Source organism: Crocuta crocuta, unplaced genomic scaffold (genome assembly GCF_008692635.1).
Source record: "Crocuta crocuta isolate KB4526 unplaced genomic scaffold, BGI_CrCroc_1.0 scaffold197, whole genome shotgun sequence".
Taxonomy (NCBI): Eukaryota; Metazoa; Chordata; class Mammalia; order Carnivora; family Hyaenidae; genus Crocuta; species Crocuta crocuta.
In genome coordinates, this window is record NW_027532002.1 from 7,837,886 (window position 1) to 7,856,659 (window position 18,774).

Genomic DNA, 18,774 nt, shown 5'->3' on the forward strand with positions numbered 1-18,774 from the left:
GTTAGCTTAAAATGCATAAACACATCTGCCCTGCCACTCTTCCAATGGAGGGCCAGTGCCTTTTCTGAGCAAGGACTTGGGTCTACTAGTTGAGTTCTGCATATTCTTTCTTGCATAAACCATACACCCTAAATTTATAGACAATGATTTCTAGCCTTAGACTTTTAAGAGAGCGGCAAAGACTCAAAGGCCACTGGGAAAGCATCTGAGTGCAGCACCTGTCTGTATTTCCACAAACACATTCACAATCTCTTACCGTTTTCGCCCATACTCAATTTGATAATATTTTTCAGAGATTCTCCTGTATTCTTTGCACGCATTCCAATTTGGTCTCTCCTTCCATGCTCCTATTTTATTCATGTATGCATTATTTAATGAAGCTATGGCATGATCAAAACAGGTACCACCAGCACTGACAGTTTGGAAATAAATACAACTGATATTTGGTGTGCACACTAAAGACTGATGGCTGCAAGCATTCAAGGTGTCATGGGCATCAGCAGATTTGTTTTATAGACAGAATGAAGAGCACTGGTTAATCTGCAGGGCGGGCTCAGTTTGAGTCCCCCGAGAGAAGTTCCATCATGTGTTCATGAGTATCATAGTAGAGGGAGGCAACATGGAAGAGGAAAGAGCCATAGATGACCTCCACCACAATAGTTCTTGCCGATACTCTCTCTTTTTTTAAATATTTATTTATTTTGGAGAGAGAGAGAGAGAGAGAGAGAGCAAGCAGGGGAGGAGCAGAGAGAGGCGGACTGAGGATCCAAAGCAGGTTCTGCATTGAGAGCAGCAAACCCAATGTGGGGGCTCAAACTCACAAACCGCAAGATCATGACCTGAGCCAAAGTCAGAATGAGCTGAGCCACCCAGGCGCCCCCTCTTGCTGACATTCCTACAATCCCATCTTACTTGGCTGTTCTCAACTCTTCCTTGCCATTAACACCAGATACGGCTCTAAGAAGGCATACCTAAAGCCAAGAAGAAATGCCTATGTGGAACCAAAGAACCAGAAAAAAAGTAATTTGTTATGGAAACACAGAATTTAGCAACATGACAATAGTAATGTTACTGCTGAAGACTTACAGCAGTCGTCTGACTAAATGACATTTGACTGGGGGGTAGGATGTGGGCAGGAGCAGCTCTAGGAAAAATATGAAGCCTCCTCTGCTTTCACGTGACTGGCCCATAACTACAGGAACACTTTCACCTGGCCCTTCCAAACTCAGATGCCCATTATACCTATATCCTCCCCCTCTCCCCTCCCCCTTCTCAATCTAAACCAAAACACACTCTTAAACTCATTCACCCACAATGTGAACAATTAATGAAATTTAATGTTATCTTTCCCAAGGGACTGTCTACTAGAACCAATAAACAAAGTATCAAGGTGACATGTTAAAGGAATAAAATTAGGCAACTGCAGGGCACCCAAGGAGATTTGGGATACTCAGAAGAATGATACTAGCCCCTCTAAAATCACCCTAAGTAAGAAACTAGGTGCTCCATATTATAAGATAGGTTAAGAAATGGGCATCTGTATGATGTTGGAAATGCACTTTATAAAATATGTTAAAGTCTTCGATGTTTCTTGAAAATACAAACTGGCCTCTCAGGACTCGGCTTGATGTCAAATTTCCCTCAAAGACCCCCACATTACACATGTGCCATGCATCCTTGGAAACAGCCATAACAGTTTATGCCCAATGAATGGGAAAGAATGTTGATTTCACTTGCTTTACGACTTTGGGTGATGGTGGGCTGGTAACCAAAAATGTCTGTGCTTATTTACAGAATTGATACCATGACGGTCCATCAACCACCATTTGCTGAGTTCCCACAAGCTGATGATGGTGGATTTTGTCTTTGGAAGATGTTAAAGGCTGGGGACCTGTATGTATTTTCAGCTCACTAGGACTCTGCCTTTCCTCAGGCTAACACTGAGTGTCTGCGGTGAAGCTAACCTACCAGCTGGGGAAAAAGAACGGGCTGCTGCTAATATCTTGAGAAACAGAGACTTCCATTCAAGTTTCTTACCTCGTTTGCACTTAGTCCTCTTATTTGTAAAACCCAGATAATAATAGTACCTACCTCTCCAGAATGCTGTGAGAGTTAAATAAAATTAAAACACATGCCTTACAGTTTAGCAGCAAATGAGAGCAGGGAGGCTCAGTGTACTACAGACAGACAAGGAATGTTTATATTAGATCCAACACAATAACTAGTAATAATATTAATCTATTAATTGTTGTTTTTACAGAGTACTATGTACCCAATACTGTTCTAAAAAGTTTTTCTTTTTTTAAATCTTTAAATGTTTATTTATTTATTTATATTTTTAAAAATGTTTTTATTTATTTCTGAGAGAGAGAGAGAGAGAGAGACAGCATGAGCAGGAGAGGGTCAGAGAGAGAGGGAGACACAGAATCTGAAACAGGCTCCAGGCTCTGAGCTAGCTGTCAGCACAGAGCCCAATGCGGAGCTCAAACCCACGGACTGTGAGATCATGACCTTAACCGAATCCGACGCTTAACCGACTGAGCCACTCAGCCACCCCAATGTTTATTTATATTTTGAGAGCCAGAGAGCACAAGCAGGGGAAGGGCAGAGACAAAGGGAGACAGAGAATCTGAAGCAGACTCCATGCTGTCAGTGCAGATCCCAAAGTCAGGCTCAAACTCATGAACTATGAGACCATGACCTGAGCCAAAACCAAGAGTTGGACACTTAATTGACTGAGCAACCCAGGCACCCATAAAAACTTTCAATATATTACCAAATTTAATGTCAAACCTCATTGAGAAAAACACTACTATTTTTTTAAAAGTTTTTATTTATTTATTTTGAGAGAAAGAGAGAGTGGGGCGGGGGCAGAGAGAGAGAGAGAGAGAGAGAGAGAGAGAGAGGGAGGGAGGGAGAGAGAGAATCTCAAGCAGACTCCATGCTGTCAGTGTAGAGCCCAATGTAGAGCTCAAACTCACATACTATGAGATCATCACCTGAGCTGAAGTCAGACACCTAATGAACAGAGCCAACCAGGTGCCCCAGAAAACACTACTATTATCTCCATTTTATAGACAAGGAAACTGAGGCACAGAGAGGTTAAGCAACTTGTCAGTGGGGATACTAAAAGATGGCAGAGTAAAGCTGTTAAAGTAAGATCCAATAGCAGGTTACTAACTTCAATCTATAAAACAAGCATCTGCAAATTTCAGAGAATTAAAACATACTGAATATATTCTCTGGTCACAATGAAATCAAGCTAGAATCAGTAGCAAAGAGATGAATGGAGAATTCTCAAGCATTTGAAATTGAAATAATATGTGTATAAATAATTCATGGGTTAAAGAGAAAATCACAATGAAAATTAGAAAATATTTTAATTGAATAATAAAAATATATCAAGACTCATGAGATATTAGCTACAGCTGTGCTTAGAAGGCAATGTACATTTTTAACTGTTTAATTAGAAAGGAAGAATGGCTAAAAACTCAATGATCTAAGTATCCATCTCAAGAAGTTACCAAAAAAGAGCGAACTACGCTCAAAGGAAGTAGAAGAAATGTAATGAAAATAAAAGTAGAACCCAATGAGAAATAAGAAACCAATATACAATTTAGAAAACTGAGCCATAGTTTTATTCTGGAAAACACTGATAAAATTGATCAATCTCTAATAAGCCTATTCAAGGAGAGGAAAAACAAAAGAAGGTACACATTATGTCAAGAATAACAAAGGGGACAGTGCTTGCCTATGCCACAGACAAGAAGATAAAGAGAGGATATTTTCTAAAACTTTGCCAATAAATTTGAAATTTTATTTAAAAGGACAGGTTCCTAGATAATCCCAATTTATAAAATTGACACCAAAGGAAATAGAAAATCTTGATAGGTGAGACAGAAGATATATTCTTCCCCTGTGTTTTGAGATGCTCTTTCACCAAGGAGGGGTATAAATATACCTGACCACAGCCAAAATATAATTATGGAATCATTATTTGAAGTAGCTGCAAGCATTTTTAGGCAGACAGAAACACTTTCAATGCCACTGTCTGTGGCAAAATCTAGCTTTGAATACTTGGATTTTACTTAAAAGGAAATAAAAGTCCAAAGTCAAGTTTTCTCCTTAGTTCCAATGAGTATAGATTAGTTTTGAGTTCTCTCCACACATGTCAAGGAAAGATATGGCATCTAGGCCCCTTTAATCCAAAGTTTATAAGGTCTCAGAACTATGATGATGTTGGACTTTACTTTTTTCCCTCAATCTCTGTAGACTATAAGAGAATTTTTATTTATTTTTTATTTTTTCAACGTTTTATTTATTTCTGAGAGAGAAAGAGTGAGAGTGAGCAGGGGAGGGTCAGAGAGAGAGGGAGACAGAATCCGAAACAGGGTTCAGGCTCTGAGCTAGCTGTCAGCACAGAGCCCGATGCGGGGTTCGAACCCACGAACTGTGAGATCATAACCTGAGCCGAAATTGGACGCTTAACTGACTGAGCCACCCAGGCACCCCTATAGGAGAGTTTTTAGAGTTAGTTTCCAAAGAAGAGTTTTTGTTTCATTTCATGGCAACCCTGTGAGGCACACAGAAATTACTGTTGCCCATTTTATTAATACTTAACCATTTAAGTGATTTGTCCAAGGTTCCATTAGCCAATGATGGATGGAGTTAGAATTTAAACACAAGCCTTCAGATTCCAGATTCAGTGCTCTTTCCAGTTGCTAGCAGGGCCAAAAGCTAGATTATTCTATGTATTTGTAACCTATCCATAGTCAGCATGAAGTCTTTTAGAAAACTGATGCAGGCATAGCCATGGGTCAGCTGACACTAAGGGACATTGGTCCTCAGGACTATTGTTTCCTACGGGTTTCTTGTAAAATAAAATTTTCTTCAGTGAAGGGTGGCTTAGAATGATACAGGGGTCTTCTTTCCTTCACAGTATAATATAAAGCCAGTGTCTGGTCGGGAGTAAGGTTCACCTGAGCTCAAATCCCAGCTCTACCACTGACCGGCTATGTGACTCTGAGCATACTGCTTAGTCTTTCTCTTCCTCAGTTTCCTCATCTGTAAAATGGGGGTGACAGTAGCATCTGCTTTACAGGTGTTCTCTGTTGTTTGCTTTCTGTCTTTCTTTTAGGAGAAGTAACACAAAAGCACTCAGAATAGTAACTGGCACATTGTCCAGCTCTCCGTGAAAACAAGGTATACCTGTCAGCCATCTTTCTTTTTCCAGTCCATCATCACCTCTGACTTTATCTTGGCTTTCAATTTTAAAAACCAAAGTCTATTTTTGCTCACTGTTCTTTAAAGCAAAACATTGGCGTTTGAACCAAAATGTCCCTCTGAATACTTACACAGTGCCCAGAATAGAGGATTTACAGCTGAGCAAATGATGTTAGCTCCATTATAAATACTTTCAGGAAATGGCAATGTGAGAGACTGCAGCAAGGACAGGGTCCATGGGCCTAGCTGAAATGAGTTCAGAAACCATGGAGGCAACATATAGATGCCCCGCCCCCCCCAAGCCCCCAGTATTTTTTAAGTGACGTTTTAAACTGTCTATCTTGAACTTGGTCACACTCATTTACAGAGATTTATTAGTGAAAGGTCTACACCTTCCTGTACATCCAGGTAAGGGATGCATGGTTAGAAACCCAAACTGCTTACCAGGAAGCAAAGATGGAATGAGAAACAGAAGGATGTGGACTGTATAGAGTATGATGTAGGAGATTTGAAACTGACATTCAGTTCTCCTTCCTCATGAAGACCGCTGTCCTTTTTTTTTCTTTTTTAATTTTTTTTAATGTTATATTTATTTCTGAGAGAGAGAGACAGCATGAGCAGAGGAGGGTCAGAGAGAGACAGAGACACAGAATCTGAAACAGGCTCCAGGCTTTGAGCTGGCTGTCAGCACAGAGCCTGATGTGGAGCTCAAACCCACGAACCATGAGATCATGACCTGAGCTGAAGTTGGACACTTAACCGACTGAGCCACCCAGGTGCCCCTGAAGACCACTGTCCTTATTCTTTACCTCCAGCAAGTGAGTTGTGAATTCTCAGATTTGTAAATATAACCCTTCTGCTGTGAGTTTGTGTTTGTCTCACTAATCTTTCCCTCTTTTTTCATTGACAGGAGCATCAAGCATCAGCATCTCTGGTTTTGCCTCCGTTAGCACCCCCTGTCGTATTTAAATTATGTAACAACCCCCTCCAGTAATTCCAGCAGTCTGCACCTTCTCCACATCCATTCTGGGGCATCCACAACCGGTAGGATGTCTCAGGGTATAATTTCCAAAGACCATGTGCTCAAAATAAATGCAGACACTCTGCTATGCTGAAAAACAGAGTCTTTAAATGCATGTTATAAAAACTCCTTTTGTGTTTTGGTGGTGAAATGCAGAGTTCTTCTAAACATTTACTGGACTTCAGTGCATATACTAGAGTGGTCATTTTAAGCCTCTCTAAGCCTCAGCTTCCTCACCTGAACAATGGAGCTCATCTCCCAACTTGCAAGATGATTCTGAGGATTAAATCACATGGTACACGTTAAACTTCCACCACAGTCGTGATATATGGCACGTGATATATATGCTTAATGCACACAGCTAGTACTGGGGAGGTACAGCGACACAGGTAAGCNTGTTAAACTTCCACCACAGTCGTGATATATGGCACATGCTTAATGCACACAGCTAGTACTGGGGAGGTACAGCGACACAGGTAAGCAGTGCTGCTGGCTTCAGAGAAAAACAAACCAGGGTTAGTAGTTAGACTTCAGATTTCGCTCCTTGCTGGTAGACTGACTGTCAGCAAGTTACTTAACTGCCCTGGGCTTCGGGCTCATCTGTAAAATGGGCATAAAATTGCTACTTTTTGGGAATGTATGAAGATGAAGTGAAACTAAATAAGATTTTATGGGAAAATACTACTCAAGCAACTAGCATACACTTGGCACCAGGCGAATGTTCAGAAACCGGCAACAGATTCTAATTGTATCAGTACTAATGGGGCTAATAATGTTAATAATTTCAGACAGATGACCGGGATGCCGGATGTAAACCCTATTCATTAAGTGAGTCCACAAACCCTACGTGGGTCCCACTAGCACACTGCAGCCTCGAGGAGCGGTCATATCCTGTGGCAAGGAACTTGAGGACTGAGCTGGACCAGGCCTGGACACAGCAGAGACCAGATTTCCCACCTCAAGAATCACTGAGTTTCAGAGCTGGAAGGGAATTCAGCACTTGGCCTATAGGCATGCATTCCCCCCTCTTCTCTTGAAGCTATCCATGCCATTGAAACAGAAAGAGGGAAACTAGAAAGGGTGCCCCATAGGCTCCAGGTGCTTTTCGAGCACTGGCCTGCTTGGTTTCTCAAGCAGCTACATGTTACCACAGATGGGGAATCAAGACATCCTATGAGCAGTGAATTGCGACAATAAACACTTTGGCTCCCACAAGAAAGACTCAGGATGTCGAAGGGACCCTTGTACAGCTCCAGGCTTGGAACCTTGCTTTCATCTGATGAGTTTCAACACTTTTTTTTTTTTTTCTCATTCCTTCGTTTTTCCATAGGAGATCTAAAGAACATAACCAGGCTTCCAAATGTAAACCCTTGGTGGGACAAAAGTTGGGATGGCCCAACCGAAGAGAAAAAGAAGCATGTGACAGAAATGATCAGGCATAGGAGGGTAGAAAGAATATTTTTCCTAAGAAGCTTCTGGTCACCAAGTCAGTGAACATTCTTCCTTTCTTCCCTCTTTCCTCCTTTCCGCTACTTCCTTCCCTTTGCCACCACCCATTGTTTCTCTCTCTTCCCCTTCTTTTCTCTTCCTTCTCTCCTCCCTTCTCTTTCTCCCTTACTTTTTGCCTTCCTCCCTCTCTCTCTTCCTTTCATCCTGTGTCCTTCCTTTCTCTCTTTTCCTAAAGAAAACAGCTTAACTATGGAGGACTTGGATATTTACAGCCAGCGGGGACACAGCCTACGCCCTGAGGCTTTAGCCCACGAGTGTGAGTATTCCCGCAGAAAGATGAGAGTTTGTTACCAAATCAGGCTGAGCCAGCATTCCTGGCAGGACTGCTCCTGCGTGACTACCGGGAGCGGACAGAGCGGGGACCACGCTGCCGGCAAAGGCTTCACCTCATCGCACTGCTAATTCACCCAGGCCTGGGAGAACCGGAAGTAGGAGCTGTAGCACATATGCCCATCGGTAAGAAACAAATCGTTAGTGAAGAACGAATTTCTAAAAAGAAAGAAATAACAAAATTGAAGGGCAGTGGGACTTCAGAGGCTTGAGAAGTCAGACTCTGGCATCAGACCAGCTGGGTTCAAGTTCCGACTTGGCCACTTAGGAGCTGTGTGACCCTGGGAAAATGACTTTGTCTCTCTAGAGCTCAGTTTCCTGATCTCCAAAAACAGGAGAGACAGTAGTACCTACTTCATAGGGTTTTTGTGAGGATTAAATGAATTAATATGGAAGCACCATCTAAATGGTTATTGTGATGATAAAGAGGATAGTGTTGGAAAATCCAGGCTTCTTAGGTAAACATTAAGTGAAGAGGGAGGCGCCTAGGTGGCTCAGTTGGTTACGCGTCCGACTCATTTCAGCTCGGGTCATGAGCCCAGGGTCATGGGATCAAGCCCCACAGCAGGCTCCACACTGAGCGTGGAACCTGCTTAAGATTCTCTCTCCTTCTCTCTCTCTCATGCTCTCTCTCTCAAACTTAAAAAAAAAAACACTAAGGGAAGGAAAGCAAGATAAATGAAAGAGAAAGTGGACACAAAGAGAAGAAAATATCTGAGAATTCTGCTCGTTTGAAATTTCTCATATTTGGCAAAAAGTGGGTAAAAGAAGGAGTACCAACACACACATACCTTATGCTGGAACGCGTGACCAGAAGTGTCATCTCGCTGCAGCAATGTCTCTGTGAGAGGACCCTCGACTCACTAGGGGAGGGATTGCCTTAACTGCTACTTAGCTTACAATACTGTTTTCACTTCACCCCAAGTAAAGGGGTCCACACAGTCCTTCCCTTCCACTAGGAGAGGGAGGGGTCTGAGGAGGGCTCTGGAGGGAGGAGCAGGGCAGGGCTGTGGAGGCCAGAGTGTGGATCAGCCCTTCCTGGAAGCCAGGGCCTCCCCATTCTGTTTAATAAAGACTTCCTTGTCTCTTAGCATCCAGAGTAATCTCTGAAAGACCTCACTCCAATTTGAGAACAAGCCAAGAGCCAGTGGGAAATTCTCTAGCAAATTGGACAGGGAGGCAATAATACGAAGGGTGACTGGATCAAAATGCCTTTTGCTTTTTCTTTTGTTTTCTTTTTTTTCTTCTAGACATTCTTATCCCTGAGGCCCAAGGCACTACTAGTCTAGAATTCTTTTCACCAGAGGTTTCAGGATAATGTTGTTCACAAAGCAGATACAGATTTGCTTCCCTGGGGTTGAGTGACAGGACCTGGGTGTCCAGATCTTAACTGGAAAACCCTGTGTCAAAAGCAAATGTTAGAGTTCCAAATTTGACCAGCCATTGTGACTCATAAATGTTTATACTTGTTTTTTTTTTTTTTTAAGAGGTATCGACTCAGCCTACATAGAAGCATGATTTAGGAGAAGGAGGAGGAAGGGGAGGAAGGGGAGAGGAATAAGGAAAGCGAGAAGAGAGGAAGGAGAAGAGGGGGAGCTGGGGGGAGGGGAGAGAGGAGGGAGAGGATAAAGACAGATCTCTTGGAGCTTTGGCTCAGGATGGACACCCCACAAAATGCCAGGTTTGGTTATTGTACCAAGAAGTAAAAATAGGAGTGGGAATTTCAAGATTCTTGAAGAGGTTGCCTCTGCACAGTAAAGGACTAAGTCCACTGAAGGTTTCTTAGAAAATGTCATGTGAAATGCAGAGCTCAAAATCCTATAAAAATATCCTTTAGCCTTTTAGAATTTATGAATGGGAAACTTTTTCATCAAGTAGAGTTTAAAACACTTTGATCTTCAGGAAATCCTTGTGGTACTTTCTTTTTTTTTTTTTTTAAATGTTTATTTGTTTTGAGAGAGAGAGCACATGCAAGCAGGGAAGGGGCAGAGAGAGAGAGAATCCCAAGCAGGCTCCACACTATCAGTGCAGAGCCCGATGTGGGGATCAAACCCAAAAACCATGAAATCATGACCTGGCTGAAATCAAGAATCCGATGTTTCACTGATTGAGCCACCCAAGCACCTCCATTGTGGCACTTTCCGATAGGAATTCTTAACAGTATGACTTGGGTCACCATCTCCATGTAAAGTGCAGGTATAAATGAAAGGAAAGAAAGACACTTTGTTGGGACAGCAACAATTATTGCTCTCTCCTGTGTAATGGCCCTGAACAAGCTATCGAGTCTCAATATCTCTTTTGTAATGAGGGACAGTTACTTTTTCTCCTAATGTGTATTATGTTCATATATTTATAAAGGATGAGGAAGATAGGCTATGAAATCATAGTCTTACCTTACACAAGTTCTGAAAGGTCACCTCTTTCAACATGCACCCTAATTCAACCATCAGACATTTCGTGTCTTGAGTGTTATTTTCCCACCCCTGTGTTCTCAAAAATAGGGAATTAATCCTACTATGTGCAAACACAGTTCTCAATTATTGTTTCTATTAACTATTTCCTATGGTGTGGGTACTATTATTTTCATTCCATTTACAGATGAGAAAACTAAAGCTGGCAGGTACAGTAAACTTCCCCCAAACTGCACAGCTGGTAGAAGCTGGGACGTGTACACAGATAGCTTGGCTCAGAACCCTGTGCTCTTATCCTTAGACAATTCTGCTGCTCAGGTTACTGGTCACAAAGTAAGTATGGTTTTGTTTTTCCAGGGTTGGGGTAGCAGGTGCTGTATTAAATCACTACTGTTGCATAACAAATTGCCCCCAAAGTTAGTTTTTTAAAACAATAAATATTTATAATCTTAGAGTTTCTCTAGGTCAGGAATCCACTAGCGATGTAGCTGAGTGGTTCTGCCTCACAGTCTTTTATGATATTACACTCAAGACATTGGCTGGGGGCTACACTCATCTGAAGGTCTGACTGGAGCTGGAGGGTGCTTCCAAGATGGGTCACTTATACAGCCATGCTGGGAGAAGACCTCAATTTCTGATGATGTGGCTCTCTCTCAGGATTATTTGACTGTCCTCATGATGTGACACTGCCTTCTCCCAAGCCCTACAAAGCCCTGCTTCACAAGCAAATACTGGCACCTCAAACTAAGCCAGTAATTTTCCACTAATAAAGTTTTTTTTTTTTAAGTTTATTTATTTTGAGAGAAAGAGAGGGAGGAAGGGAGAGAGAAAGAGAGGGAGGGAGGGAGAGAGAAAGAGAGGGAGAGGGGCCGAGAGAGGGAGAGACAGAATCCCAAGCAGGCTCTGTGCCATCAGTGCAGAGCCCAATGTGGGGCTCAAACTCACAAATGGTGAGATCATGACCTGAGCCAAAATCAAGAGTCAGATATTTAACCAACTGAGCCACCCGGGCACCCTTAAAGGTTTTGTTTTTTTAAATTTTTATGTATTTATGTAAGTAATCTTCCTACATCCAATGTGGGGCTCGAATCACATCCCCCAGATCAAGAGTCACACCTTTCCCTGACTAAGTCACCCTTCTACCAATAAAATTTTAACCTCAGTTTTTAGTTAGGGTCTATACACCTCTCTTTATTGGCCTACTTGCAGTATTCCTATGTAAAAGAGAACTTGGATAAGCCTGTCAGGTCAAATTATGTCCGTCCCCAAATTCATTGGTTGAAGCCCCAGCCCCCAGTCTCTCAGAATGCGACTTTATTTGGAAATAGGGCCACTGCAGATATAATCATTGAGATAGAATAGGGTGGACCCCTAATTCAATAAGATTAGTTCCTTATAAAAAGGGGATATTTGGACAGAGACTCACCCACAAGGAGAGCCCATATGAAAATGAAGCAGAAATCGGGGTGATGCATCTACAGGCCAAGGAGCGTTGCAAGAGTGGAACAAATCAGGAGCTAGGAGAGAGGCATGAGCCAGATTCTCCCTCACAGCCCTCAGAAGAAATCAACTCTACTGATACCTTGACCTTGGACCTTCAGCCTTCAGAACTCCGAGACAATAAATTTCTTTCATTCTAAGTCACCCAGTTAGTGGTACTTTGTTATGGTAGGCTTGGAAAACTAATATAGATGGCAAGAGGAAAAAAAAAAAACCCCGACATCTCCAATACCAAGAGATCTCTAAAAGATAGGAGGCATGGTTATCTTGCATCTGTGGATGGACCATGGGCTTTCCTCAAAAGATTATATTGTTCTTTCCTGCCACGCCTTACAACACACACACCCCCACACACTTGACCTTCCAAAAGTACATTCCCAAGTAAAACTGGCAAAAACTGAGTGGACAGTCAAGGTTTCCTGATCTCACCCAAGAAAGTGGAAATTTTATTACTCTTTCATGACCACAAGGTATTTCCTAAGCTCATTAAGCACATTTTTTTTTCTGCAGAAGATCTGGTCTTAATAAGGCCACTGCCACCCCGTTCCTCCACCCTCCGTCATCAGACAGGGATAAAAGGCAGAGATGCGGGTGGAGATGAGAGGGGGCTCTAGAGAGTTCCCACTCTGCTTGTTTATTTTGAGACACACTTGTGCTCCAACACAACTGTGGTCAAAGCATTCAGAATCTGAGGAACACAAACAAAGCTAACATGGCGAAGGGCCAGGGTAAAGTTTCCTTCAGCATCATACAGGGAGGGCGATTTTACATAGCCTTTTATATGATAATCACAGCTCCTTCCTATGTATTGAACTTTGCAGCAAGAAGGAAAAATAAATAAATAAGGCTGACTAATGGCTTGTTTCCCCAGAGGCGGCTTTTTATGGGATCATATGTTTTTTCAGCTTTTCAGTCACAGTTTCCTGCTTGGACGTTAGGAGCCCTGACATTGGCTATGGCTCAGTCCACTCTGGACAGCAGCCCGAGCTACCCCTGAGTGGCCAGAGAGGGGCCCAGCTGGACCACAGCACCTTCCCAGGTCACAGCAATGGTGAACCTTGTCCCCTTCGATGAGCTGCACACAGCGGCAGGTCTTTCAACACCTTCCAGGTCAAGCATGACCCTTCTTATCCAGTGCGGTGAGGAAAACAGGGGGGTGGATTGGGAGCCTGTGACAAACAGTCCGTAGGCATTCAAAAGTGGTAATAGCACATCTGAAGTGCTTTTGTTCCTATTGCCTTCGCCACTGCCCCTTCCAGCATCGGAGGGGACTTTGGGAATTGGACGGTCTTGATTTCAAATCCCTGCTCACTGGGAGACCAAGAACAAATAACCAAGTTTCTGAGCTTCATTCCTTATCAGTAAAACTGTAGGTGACAACATGTGCTTTGTGGACCTCTTATCAGGATAAGAGATACTGTGTGCAAGACACCTGGCAGATAATAGGTGCTCAGTAAGCAGTGGTTATTATCAGGGTTCCAAATACCCTCACCATCAAGGAAACTAGCCTGGCAGATCAACGTATCCAAAGTGTGCTGGAGCCAAACATATCTTGAAGTTGGGTGGAGTTAACAAGCAAGCAGAAAACCATAGTCCTCCGGCTCCCTCTATGCCATTCTCACTTTATTTCACTACTTTTTTAAAAAAATAAGTTTATTTATTTTGAGAGAGAGAGCCTGCACAAGTGGTAAAGCAACAGAGAGAGAGAGAGAGAGAGAGAGAGAGAATCCCAAGCAAGCTCCGCACCATTAGCACAGCGCCCAATGTAGGGCTTGAACTTATGAACTGCAAGATTCTGACCTGAGCTACAGTCAGATGCTTAACCTACTGAGCCACCCAGGCGCCCCTCACTACTTTTGAGTGGGAAGAAATTATTCTGTAATGTTTCTGTTTTGCACCCCTGTCCCCCTCCCCCAACACACACCCCTTTAGAGGGTCACACAGCAAGGGGAGTCATGCTGAAAGAAGGAAAAGAGATCACTTTTGTTCTTTAGTTTTTCCACCTTGGATTGGGTGGTTAAGGGAATGAGGAAGTTGATTAAAATACACCACCCTCTTACTCTTGGGTAATTGCAGCTTAATTATATTTGGAGTATAAATTAAATTTGGGGAGAAGTCACAAGATGAGTCATGGAAAATTTTTTGATAAAATTGTGGAAACTTGGGACTTCTGTGATTTTCCCCCTCCTTGCCTCACTTCTTTCCTACTTTCCTGATCCACCCTTTTCTTCCTGCCAACAGGGATCCCTGCAGGGAGCCATGCTGAGAAGGTTCCCTTCTATTCCCTGAGCCAACAGCTGCACAGTCTGTTCAAGCCTTCCCGGCATTCAGGGGTAGAAATCTCCTTCTGGGGAGGGGGAAGGGGGGGCTAGCTGGTCAAAGAACTAAATTATAGAAGTCAGTTGCGTGCTCCAGACCATGGCTTTAGAGTCACTCCCTGTGTCTCTGTTCTTCACCAGGAATCGTTGCCTTTCCACATAAATCACATTCCCTGGCCTCCAGGTTTGTTGCCTCAGAAGGAATGGACTGCTTCCTTAATTATGGGGACTTATTGCAAAATCATTTGATGCTTTACCCTCTCATTGCCTCTCTGGGGTCCAACCTTGAAGTAACAGGCTCAGAATAGCTCTCAAGTTATGGAGGCCTCTCCCAAAGACATTCTGAGAAGGATAATGGCCAGAGAATGGCCAAAGGAGGAAAAGAAATATCATACCCTTCCTTGAAAGGTGAGAAACGCCCTACTCTGCAATGACAAGATTTTTTTAATCTTAAAATTTTAAGACAATAATAATTACAATCAATCCCTCATTTTTATACCATATTGAAGCTTATAAATGGCTTTCACATAATTTAGAGTTGAAATGCTAAACACTCTTGATGTCATAGCATTCTCAAAAATTAACCCTACTGGTCGTTTTTCTTCATCATGAAAATATTCCCCTTAATAATTTTAGAACAATCGATGCTAAATCAATCATAGCCTGTATGAAGAAGATCTGCCCACTTGAAGACAGACAGAAACTATGCACCTCAAGTTTCAAGAAATCTTTGGACACATCCAAAATGTCCTCAAGTGGGGCACCTGGGTGGCTCAGTCGGTTAAGCGTCCGACTTCGGCTCAGTCATGATCTCACAGTTCGTGGGTTTGAGCCCGGCTTTGGGCTCTGTGCTGACAGCCAGCTCAGAGCCTGGAGCCTGTTTTGGATTCTGTGTCTCCCTCTCTCTCTGACCCTCCCCTGTTCACGCTGTCTCTCTCTCTCAGATCAGAAATAAAGAAAATATTAATTTTTTTTTAAATGTCCTCAAGTGACAGTACATTCAAAGAGAGTGTGTGTGTAGGGCAAATGCCAACAGAGGTCTGATGTGAACTAAACAAAGCATACTTTCCATTTATTAGATATATTCCAAGTGCTAGACCCTTTACATGTAATTATACCTAAACCCCATCGTAACTTTGCAAGGTGGACAGAAATGGAGGTTTCGAAAAGTTAAGTAACCTGATAAGGGCACATGACCAGTAAGTCTGGAAATCCCAAGTTCTTTCCATTACGGTCATGCAGAGTGGGTTCTAATGGGTCATGGCTCTGTGGGGCATTCATGACTGTTCCACAGAAAGAAAAGGGTTCTGTGTTCCAATAATAAGTTAGAAAAATAATGGGTGGAACAAGGTTTCTTTCTCGCAAAATTGCTCCAAGCCTTTAAAATGTCCATGGATATCGTGGGTCCCCAAGACAAGGATAGGATTAAACAAACAGTGAACATATTTGACAAGGGAATTCTTGGAGCAGTGGTTTCCAAAGTGTGGTCCCCAACTCGGCAGCATCAGCATCCCTGTGGAACTTGCTATACGCAGATTTAGTGGATCAGTCTAAAGTGGGGCCCCAGAACTTGTATCTTTAGCCAGTTCCTGGTGATGCTGGTGCAGCATATTTCTCAGAAGAAATTTTCCAAAGAAGGCATTTTGGTAAACACTGAAACAGAAGTGCTTGTGTGGCACTGACCTTTGGATATTTGGTTCCAGTAGCAAAAGGAAAGACAGGAGGACAGGCTTTTACTGGGGCAGAAAATGGGCCTCTTAGCTCTTGCTTAGGAAGGGATAATAGTAGCTGTGGTTGTGATGGTCTCAAACTCATTCTTGAAAACTGGGAAGACCCATGTAGGCGTGCCTCACTGCAGCTAATCAGATTTTCACAAAAGGGCAGGGTGTGTGACATCTCTCAGCTCTAATTTCCTGATGAGTTGCCCTCCGATGATACAAAGTGAAAAAGTCAGTATTCTGCCACTATCACAGATTTAATATTTCACAATTTTCCCATTCTTGGTAAGGGGTGCAGAGTGTGTATCCAGAGGTTAAGCACCTGCCGTTATAGGTATAAGATACGGATGAATTAGATACCACAAGTACAGAATAGAGGGCCTCATGAAGTCTGTGATATTTGCAACAACAACAAAAAGAAAACAAGAATTAGTGAACTGTATGGATCAGGGCCCATGCTCCAAGCTGATAGAGACCTATTCATGGACTTGTATTCTCTCCTAGCTCCCTACCCCACAAGGATCAAGACCAACAGGGAGGCGGCACTTCTTTTATGCATGCCTGGCCTTGAAATTCCCCGTGTGGCCAGCTCACATGGCTGCACAGACTGTTTCCTAAAATCAGGCCAAAACTGCCTAAAGCATGCACTCAGCCTTGACGGTGGATCTGCCCAAAGAGAGAGTCTAGTTTTCTTTCCCAACAATGCTCTGAAGTTACCAAAACTCTGGTAGGTCTAAACATCCCCAGACACTAGAAAAAGCACATCTTTCCAGGAAGTGATTCAAACGCCAAAGAAGGCAAAAATGAGACGGTATCAGCAGGATGAGCAACTGGGGAAGAGGTAAGTGTACTCTAAAGATGGTAAGGTTGAATTTCTATTTGTCCAGAGGAACTTCTATTATAACGCTCTGAAGAAATCATTCTTAGACATTTTTTTCTCACCTGGAAGTCAGCCTAGCCAACATCTGCCAAATCTTCCTAAAAATAAATAGTGGGTACACTGCATTACCTGGGCTGTGAAAGGAAACACTGGGGAAGCCCTGAGACTTTTGATTTATATAAGAATCACCTGTAACAACAGAAAGACTATCTCCTGCTGGGTAGGGACTGTAGACCCTAAACCCACCTCTGAGTTTTGACTAAAGCCTCGGAAAGGTTTCAGTCTCTTGGCCCACTGCAGCGATGCAAGGGATGTCTGAGTCACAACTACCACCTAAAATCCAGGAAAAATTATGGGCGTAGAATATTTGCTTAATTTCCAATCCCACATTGGCATCAAAGTTTCAGCAGCTTCTGATCCTTTGGTAAATGTATCCTGAGGGGGGGAGGACAAGAATTACCGAGCACTGCTGCATATACATTACAGTGATTTACAAAGGAGATTTCATTTATCAACAACACCCTACACATGGGGTTTTATCACCATTTTACAGATAGGAAGACAAAAGCTCATAGGTTAGGTTACTTAACCAAGATCTATCACTGATACCTACTATTCTCCCTACCATACACACATACACACACACACACACACACACACACACACACACACACACACACACGGGTTAGGAAATCCTTAGTTTATCCTCATTACACTATTATCGTACAACGTATTTGTTACACTTCATTATAAGTGTTGGCATTTTAACTGATATCTTACTGTAACCCAAAGGCTGACACATATAAAATTTTGTTGAATGAATAAATCCTCATTCAAAGTCTTCTTGCTTTCTTTTTTTTTTTTTACTATTTTTATTTATTTCTAGGAGAGAGAGAGAGAGACAGCGCGAGCAGGGGAGGGTCAGAGAGAGAGGGAGACACAGACTCGGAAACAGGCTCCAGGCTCTGAGCTGGCAGTCAGCACAGAGCCCGACGCGGGGCTCGAACCCACGAACCGCGAGATCATGACCTAAGCGAAAGTCGGACACTCAAGCGACTAAGCCACCCAGGCGCCCCTAAAGTCTTCTTGCTTTCAATTCAAGATTCTCTGCACAATACGGCTATTAACTGATAACTGTGTTATTGGATACTCTGCATGCTCAGTCATTATGAATTAACAAATTTCTTGAAAAGAAAGTGGATAATGAAACTCTTATTCTCCTTGGAGGTAGAAGGTACTTCCAATCTCTGCTTCAGGGAAACCAGGCAACGTAACCTTACTATGTAACTCCATCCCCTCACTCTTTCATGCTCATCCATTCACCCACTCCAACAAGTCTTCACGGAGCTTCTTCTGTGTATAAGGTGAAGGTGCCGGGAGTTACAGAAGGGGGAAGGCAGAGCCTTGCAACAGCATGGCTTACCGTCTACGCAGTGACAAGAAAACAGCAAATGCCAGAGCACAAGAGAGGCAGGTGAAGGTGCCATAAGAAATGCTTAAAAAGCAATATGGAAATTCAGGGGAGGCCACGGTTGCATCAGGTGAGGGGAAAGCAGAGAATGCTTCACAAAGGTGGTAGCATTCCACATAGGCTTTCATGGATGGATTAGATTTGATCTAAGAAGGGGGAGGAGGGCAGCTGGGTGGCTCAGTCAGTTGAGCATCCAACTCTTGATTTCGGCTCAGGTCATGATCCCAGGGTCATGGGGTTGAGTCTCGTGTCAGGCTCCATGTTGGGCATGGAGCCTACTTAAGGTTCTCTCTCTCTCCCTCTCCCTCTCTCTCTCTCTCTTTATCCCCCCCGGCCCCTCCCCCACTCGTATGTGCTCGCTTTCTCTCACAAAAAAAAAAAAAAAGAGGTATT

At 43.0% G+C, this 18,774-nt stretch overlaps 1 protein-coding gene across 5 annotated transcripts in view; it reads right to left on the reverse strand.

Annotated features, from left to right (window-relative positions):
- CREB5 (cAMP responsive element binding protein 5) overlaps positions 1–18,774 on the reverse strand; it is a 492,421-nt gene that overhangs the window by 281,410 nt on the left and 192,237 nt on the right. The window contains exon 1 of one of the 5 annotated variants that reach the window (XM_077775426.1): positions 6,482–6,496. The exons of the other annotated variants lie outside the window; for them this stretch is intronic. The gene's annotated coding sequence lies outside the window, so the exon portion shown is untranslated. Of the gene's footprint in view, positions 1–6,481; positions 6,497–18,774 lie in introns of those variants that run through there. 5 annotated transcript variants of the gene reach the window in all.